Here is a 6,000-nt window from a genome sequence, read left to right on the forward strand (position 1 = left end):
AATGAGAATGTGTTTTGGTGACAGAGAGTGGATAAGGGAATTTGTGGAGATGTCTTCGGTCAGCTCAGATAAGAAAAGTGAGGGTGGGAATCACAGCAAATTTTCCTGCCCCAGCCTTTGGTGTAGTCTCAGTTTCATTCATCTCTATCCTCTCTCCCTACCCGCAACCCACACTCATATTTGCGGTGTCCTTCTTCCAATGGAAAGGGACAGCTCAGACATCATCTCTTCCAGGAAGATTTCTACCCCAGTGCCTCATGCTGGCCCAGATGCCCTAGCTTTGTATCACAAACATTCACTAAGCCCAAGGGTATATGATCCTTTAGTGTGTTGTTCATTGGCTCTCTTTCTACTGGGACCTCCTTGAGAGAAGAGAAGGTCCTATCCCTCTGTGTGTGCCCAGCACTTATCCCAATGCCCGGTACATAGTGGAAACTAATAAATAGAAGCTAGTGTTTACTGTAGTATTTTAGCTTAAACCATTATCACCAGTAGGGGCTGGGGAGCTGTGGAGAGTCTGAAGTTAGAGTAACCAGGCTTCACCCCAGGCTGGCTCTAGTGAAAGTCCCCTAATGCCTTCTCTTGCTAAATTTCATCATTCAAGCAACAAATATTTATTAAGCACCTATTATGTATCATCACTTTTCTAGATATTTGGACACATCAGGGATCAGAACCAACAAAAATTATGAAGTTCATATTCTAGTGGGAAAAGGGAGCAGAATGCAAACAATAAATCATATATCATGAGAAGCGAGTTAAACAGTATGTTAGAATAATATGTATCTATTAAGGTATTATGTTGGAGAAAGAAAGGAGATGGGGAAAATAGGGCAGGAGCACTTAACATTTTAACTGATACCTTAAGGTGTCAGCCTAAAAAAAAAGAGACATCAGAGAAATATATCTCCTAATTTAATGAGTTTATTTGGGAGTAAGCAAAAGGATTATAATCCAGGATGCACAGCTATAGCAAGCAACAGATGCACCCGAAGAGGGGAGGGTGAGGGGAAGCTTTTATTGGCAAAAGGATAAGTTCACATAAGCTGCTTGGAAACAGAGTTCATTGGCTCTGGAGGCTCAAAGCCAGAGTTGGCGTCAGTTCATTGGTGGAGATGCTGTTACTAGGCAAGTGCTCTTTTGAGAGTGTCTTTTCTGAATTGCTGTAGTCCTAAAGAATGTCTAGTGACAAACCTGGTCCTAGAAATATGTGCTTATGTATAAAACATAGATCATGAAAAGCATGAGACGTGTGAAGGGCGTGAAGGAATTTCTTAGGGGCGTATTTTAGAAAGTCCTTGAAACAGTCTTATCTCAAGCAAGCGTGGGTCCTTCTCCTTCCTGCTTTCCCACCTCCAATTTGGGTCTGACAAAAGTGATTTTGTCCTGGTATCTGCAACTTTCACAAAGGGTGAATAGAACTTAGGCAAGATAAAAGGGACAAGGGGAATCATGCCGAGGGGGTATTGATAAGGGATCTTTTGGTAATGGTGACAACTCAAAGTAGCTTAAGCAAGAAGGGAATTTACTATCTCGTGTAACTAAAAAGCCCAGTGACAGCCCAGGCATAGTGGGATCTGAGGGCCCCAGCAGTGATGTCAGGGCTCTCCTCAACTTCATCTCTTGGTCCTGCCTTCCTCTTGTGTGTGCTCCATTCTCAGTGAAGAGTCTCTTGAGGATGGTAAATCATCACTGCAGCTCCAAATGCCCATCCTATCTTCTGAGCAGACTCAGTGAGAAAGTTCCTTTCTCCTTTATGCCAGCAAAACTCTGAGCTGACTTCTGATTGGCACTCTTCTGGTCACATGACCATCTCTGACCCAATCAGTGTAATGAGAGGGATGTGCAGTGGTGTGATTGGCTGAGCCCGAATCCATGTGCACCCCTGGAAGCAGGGCTAGCTAGCATCCGGTCCACCTAAATCATGTGGTCTAAGCCTGGGGTGGGGTGGTTCCTCAAGAAAAATCGGGAGAGTGGGCAATGGGCAAGCAAATACCCATTGTCTTATCTACAAGGAAAGAACAAGTGAAAGGCCCAGACCCAAAGCAGTGAGCTGATTGTCTGAGGTCACAGCCCTGGCAAGGCCAAAGCTGGTAGCCCCACCGCTAGTTCACACTGCTTCCCAGTGCCCTCAGAAAAAACCTGCTGGGGGCCATCTTTTCTAGCCCTCTACTTGTGATTTTCTCTTTTCAATGACTTTGGTTACAGCAGCAAACAGCTCCACTATTTGGAATGTCCTCATTTCAAAAGCAGCACTCCTACTTTCATTCCTGACCTAAATTTTGTATGATTCCACTAGTTCTAATGAATAAACAAACAAAAAGCACGTATTTCTTTGTTGCTCTTTTAGTGATCCAGAGCCTCAGAGGTGTGGTTCAGCCAGAACTAGGGATCCCAAATGGATTGTGGTTTCGTGGAGAAGGGTGGCCACAGAGAACATCTAAGGGAAAGACGAGGCCAGGTCCATCTATCCCTAGTTGTCAGAGGTTGTTCGCTGGTGCTCAGAGGGTTCACTCTGCCTCCTGATGGGGTAAATAGGGCAGACCGAATTTCTCCTGATGTACTTCCAACCTGCCCCTGGAGAGCAAGTGGCAGCTGGGTCTAGTGGAAAGAAAGACCACATAGGAGCGAATTTGCTTTAATCAGCCCAGATCCCTTCATTTATAAATGACTGAGAGCAGATGGACAGAAGTCTGAACTTTGAACCTCTGAACTTTGGAGTGATAACTCCTGTAATCCAAGGGTTAGGACTTGGAGATTCTTCCAGGCCAGCCAGGCCCTTCCCTCAATTCTCAATGGCTATTTCTGTGATACCTGCCATGGGGTGCATAGTTCAGGTTCCAAGGCCCCGACAGCACCAAGGGCAGTTTTTGTATGTGTCTGAGTTATTTTCACTTTGATAATGCCCTGCTAGAGTAATAATAGATGTGGATGAGAAAATAGGACTCATTTTTCCCAATGTCATTTTGTACTATCTAGCACAATACTTGGCACATAGTAGGTACCTGACAAATATATATTGAATGAATGAATGAGTGAGGAGCTTTTCAGGAACAGGCTGTCATTCAAGTAACCTCACGGAGGAGCTGCTTGATGTACAGGCAGATGCTGGGCTCCTAGCCCATCTGGGGGAGGACAGCAGATCTGGAAATTTGAATATCTCCAGTTTTGCAGAGAAAGCGTCATGGCCTCCACATGCTCATACCCACCCCACGCCTCCTCTAATGTGTTGTGCCTGATCAGATGGGAAGGTAATCCTTTGCAGTGGAGAGATTTAAGCTGTTATCTAACAGACTGCGGGTGGATTAATGAGGCTTTCTGATAAAACCTTAAAGGGGTTAGAGTTTCATTTTCCCCTTCGTGCTCAGGGTGCAGGTGAAAAGAACCAGCTGGTTGACTGTGTTGCAGTTTGGACCAGAAAATTAATGAAAGGAGAGACAGGGCCAGGTAGCGGGCAGTGAGGTTCAAGGTAAAGGCTGGATTTTGGCGCTGGCTCAGCCTTAGGAAATTCTGGACAAGATATTGGATCTCCGGGCCTGTCTTCCCTTAGCTTCAAATGGGAAATGATAATACCTACCTCACAGGGATGCTGTGCAGATGAAATGAAATCTGACATGAAAGGCCTTTTTAGACGATAAAAGCACTTCCCCGTGTGAGGCTATTATTATCATGGACAAGAGACACATTGCAGGGCTGAGGTTTGGCCTAAAACACCAGGATTCTCTGAGACCTTTGAAGGATGGTCTTTTGGCCTACATTTGCCCATGTGGAGAGGGAGAATTGTGCTGGCACCCACATACTTCCCTGAGGAATGGGAGAGCCAGTGGTGTCTGGCTATGAGTTTGGAGATAATGCCATGACAGAACGGGAAGCCACATTCACTACTGGTGACTCACCCACATACTCTTGAAGACAGAGCCAAGCCCAAATTCAAGGTCCTGTCCTCCAGAATGACACATGCTCAGAGTAGGGTGATCACACCCCTTCTGTCTATGCCTAATTCTCTTTTTCTTGTCCATAAGACTTCTCACAGGAGAAGAAATCTTCCAAATCCTTAATGAATTTAAATTCTAGTGGGAGAGAAAAAATAAAGACACAGAAAATAATTTCATAACAATTAAGTCATTATGTTATGAATTTAAAAGGCAGCACAACACAAGCATTCAGGGAAAGGATGAATCGCATGGGTTGGGTACAATTGCATGTGGAGTGGAGTGACTGAGTATCTGGTCTAGATCTTGGACCAGTTGCTTAACTGCTTTGCACCTCAGTTTCCTCACCTGTAAAGGGAGAATAATGATAGTGCCCATTTCATTAGACAGATCTGGAACCAGTCAAGTATTTAACAGGTGACACCCATCATTTTCATTATGTTGGGGCTTTGTGGATGTGTAAGATTTAAAGAGAGGAAAGGAGAAGGTCTTTGAAACAGAGGAGAGAGGAGTGAGTGGAATGCCTGCAGACACCCATTGGGAAGCTGGCCTAAGAGGAGAGATGATATGGTGGGAAGCTGCCCTTCAACAAACACTGCTCAGGCTTCCCTGAGATGCTGGACCACCACAGTGAGCAATGACACCCAGGGTTGATGCCCAACATTGGCTGGCCTAACTGGGAACAAGAACGTGACCCTAAAACCAAGCCTACTTTAAGGCTTGTTGAGATTACGTCAGATGGTTTATGTGCAAAGGCCGTGTAGAATTTTGTCACTATTATTTGTAAAGAAAAATAATTTGAGAGATAATAATAGATATGCTTATTTTAAATTATACCTACAACTTATGAATCATAGCTCTTACTCATATGCAGTGTACGGAATGCATCTATAGCCTACAAGAGTTAAAGTACAATAATGGGAGCGCTTTATCAGTAAAACTTCAGAGAATTTAAAAAGCTCTGTGGTCTTACTCACCCTGCAGACATGCACGCACGTGTGCAGATACACCAAGCAAATGAGTTTGCCCTTTATCTTGTAGACAATTGTGAGAAGGTGCCTGGGAAGGGGTACAGCATAATGAAAGTGATGTTTCAGAGGATTCTCCTGGCTGCAGTGTGCATGATGGCTTAGAAGGTGGAGTGAGATGGGGAGATCAGCAAGGAGGCTATGGCAATAAGTCAAGTTAACCAAATCCAGCGCCCGTCTTTTTCTTATTTTCCCCGATGTTGATACAGTGCAGAATTCAGCAACGCCTAATACCACTGAATGTACATTTCAATCCTTCATGCTCTCCCTGTGCCTGCCGTGTGTGCTACCTAGATTCTCTTGGCCCTCCTTGCCAGCCCAGCCTGCCATTTGGAGGCCTACTTCTCTATCCCCCACCTTTAGGGTAGAGTCACATAGAAACCCTTCCGACCCCAATAAAAATCCTCACGTTTAAGAACTCCAGAAAAGAGCATATAGGGATGGCCGGGCGGGGGCATCTACGGAGGTATGCTCAACGAACACGACCACAACAGGAGTGCCCATCTCCTCAGGGCTTCCATGTGCCAAGCATGGTGATGAGAGCTTTATAGAAATCATCTCATTTAATCTCCACAACAAACCCAAAAAGTGGGTATCATATCTCCCCTATTGCCTCTTATGGACAAGGCAATCTTAGTGAGGGGCTAAGCCACTCACTAAGGTCATGAAACTTAAAACTTAAAGCGAGGTTATGAAATTTCAAGTGAGCTGGAGGAGGGCTTTGAGCCTGCACTCCCACCACTGAGCTTCCTGCCTCCCTGGGTCTCATTGGAGTCCCTGCCTCACTCTGGACCGTTAGTTCAGAGGATTCTTGAACAAAGGTAAGGACACTGAAGATACCTCACCTGGCCTTTCTGAGTCTGAGATACCTTATTTATGAAATAAGGGGACATGGACTAGCTATTTTGGAGCAATTAATTGTATTTAGACAATGAATCAGATGAACTCCAACAAAGCAGATACAGTCAGCCTTCTTTACCCTCAGGTTCCAAATTTGCAGATTCAACCAACTGCAGGGCGAAAATATTTGGGGAAAAAAA

Source organism: Rhinopithecus roxellana, chromosome 15, assembly GCF_007565055.1.
Source record: "Rhinopithecus roxellana isolate Shanxi Qingling chromosome 15, ASM756505v1, whole genome shotgun sequence".
NCBI lineage: Eukaryota > Metazoa > Chordata > Mammalia > Primates > Cercopithecidae > Rhinopithecus > Rhinopithecus roxellana.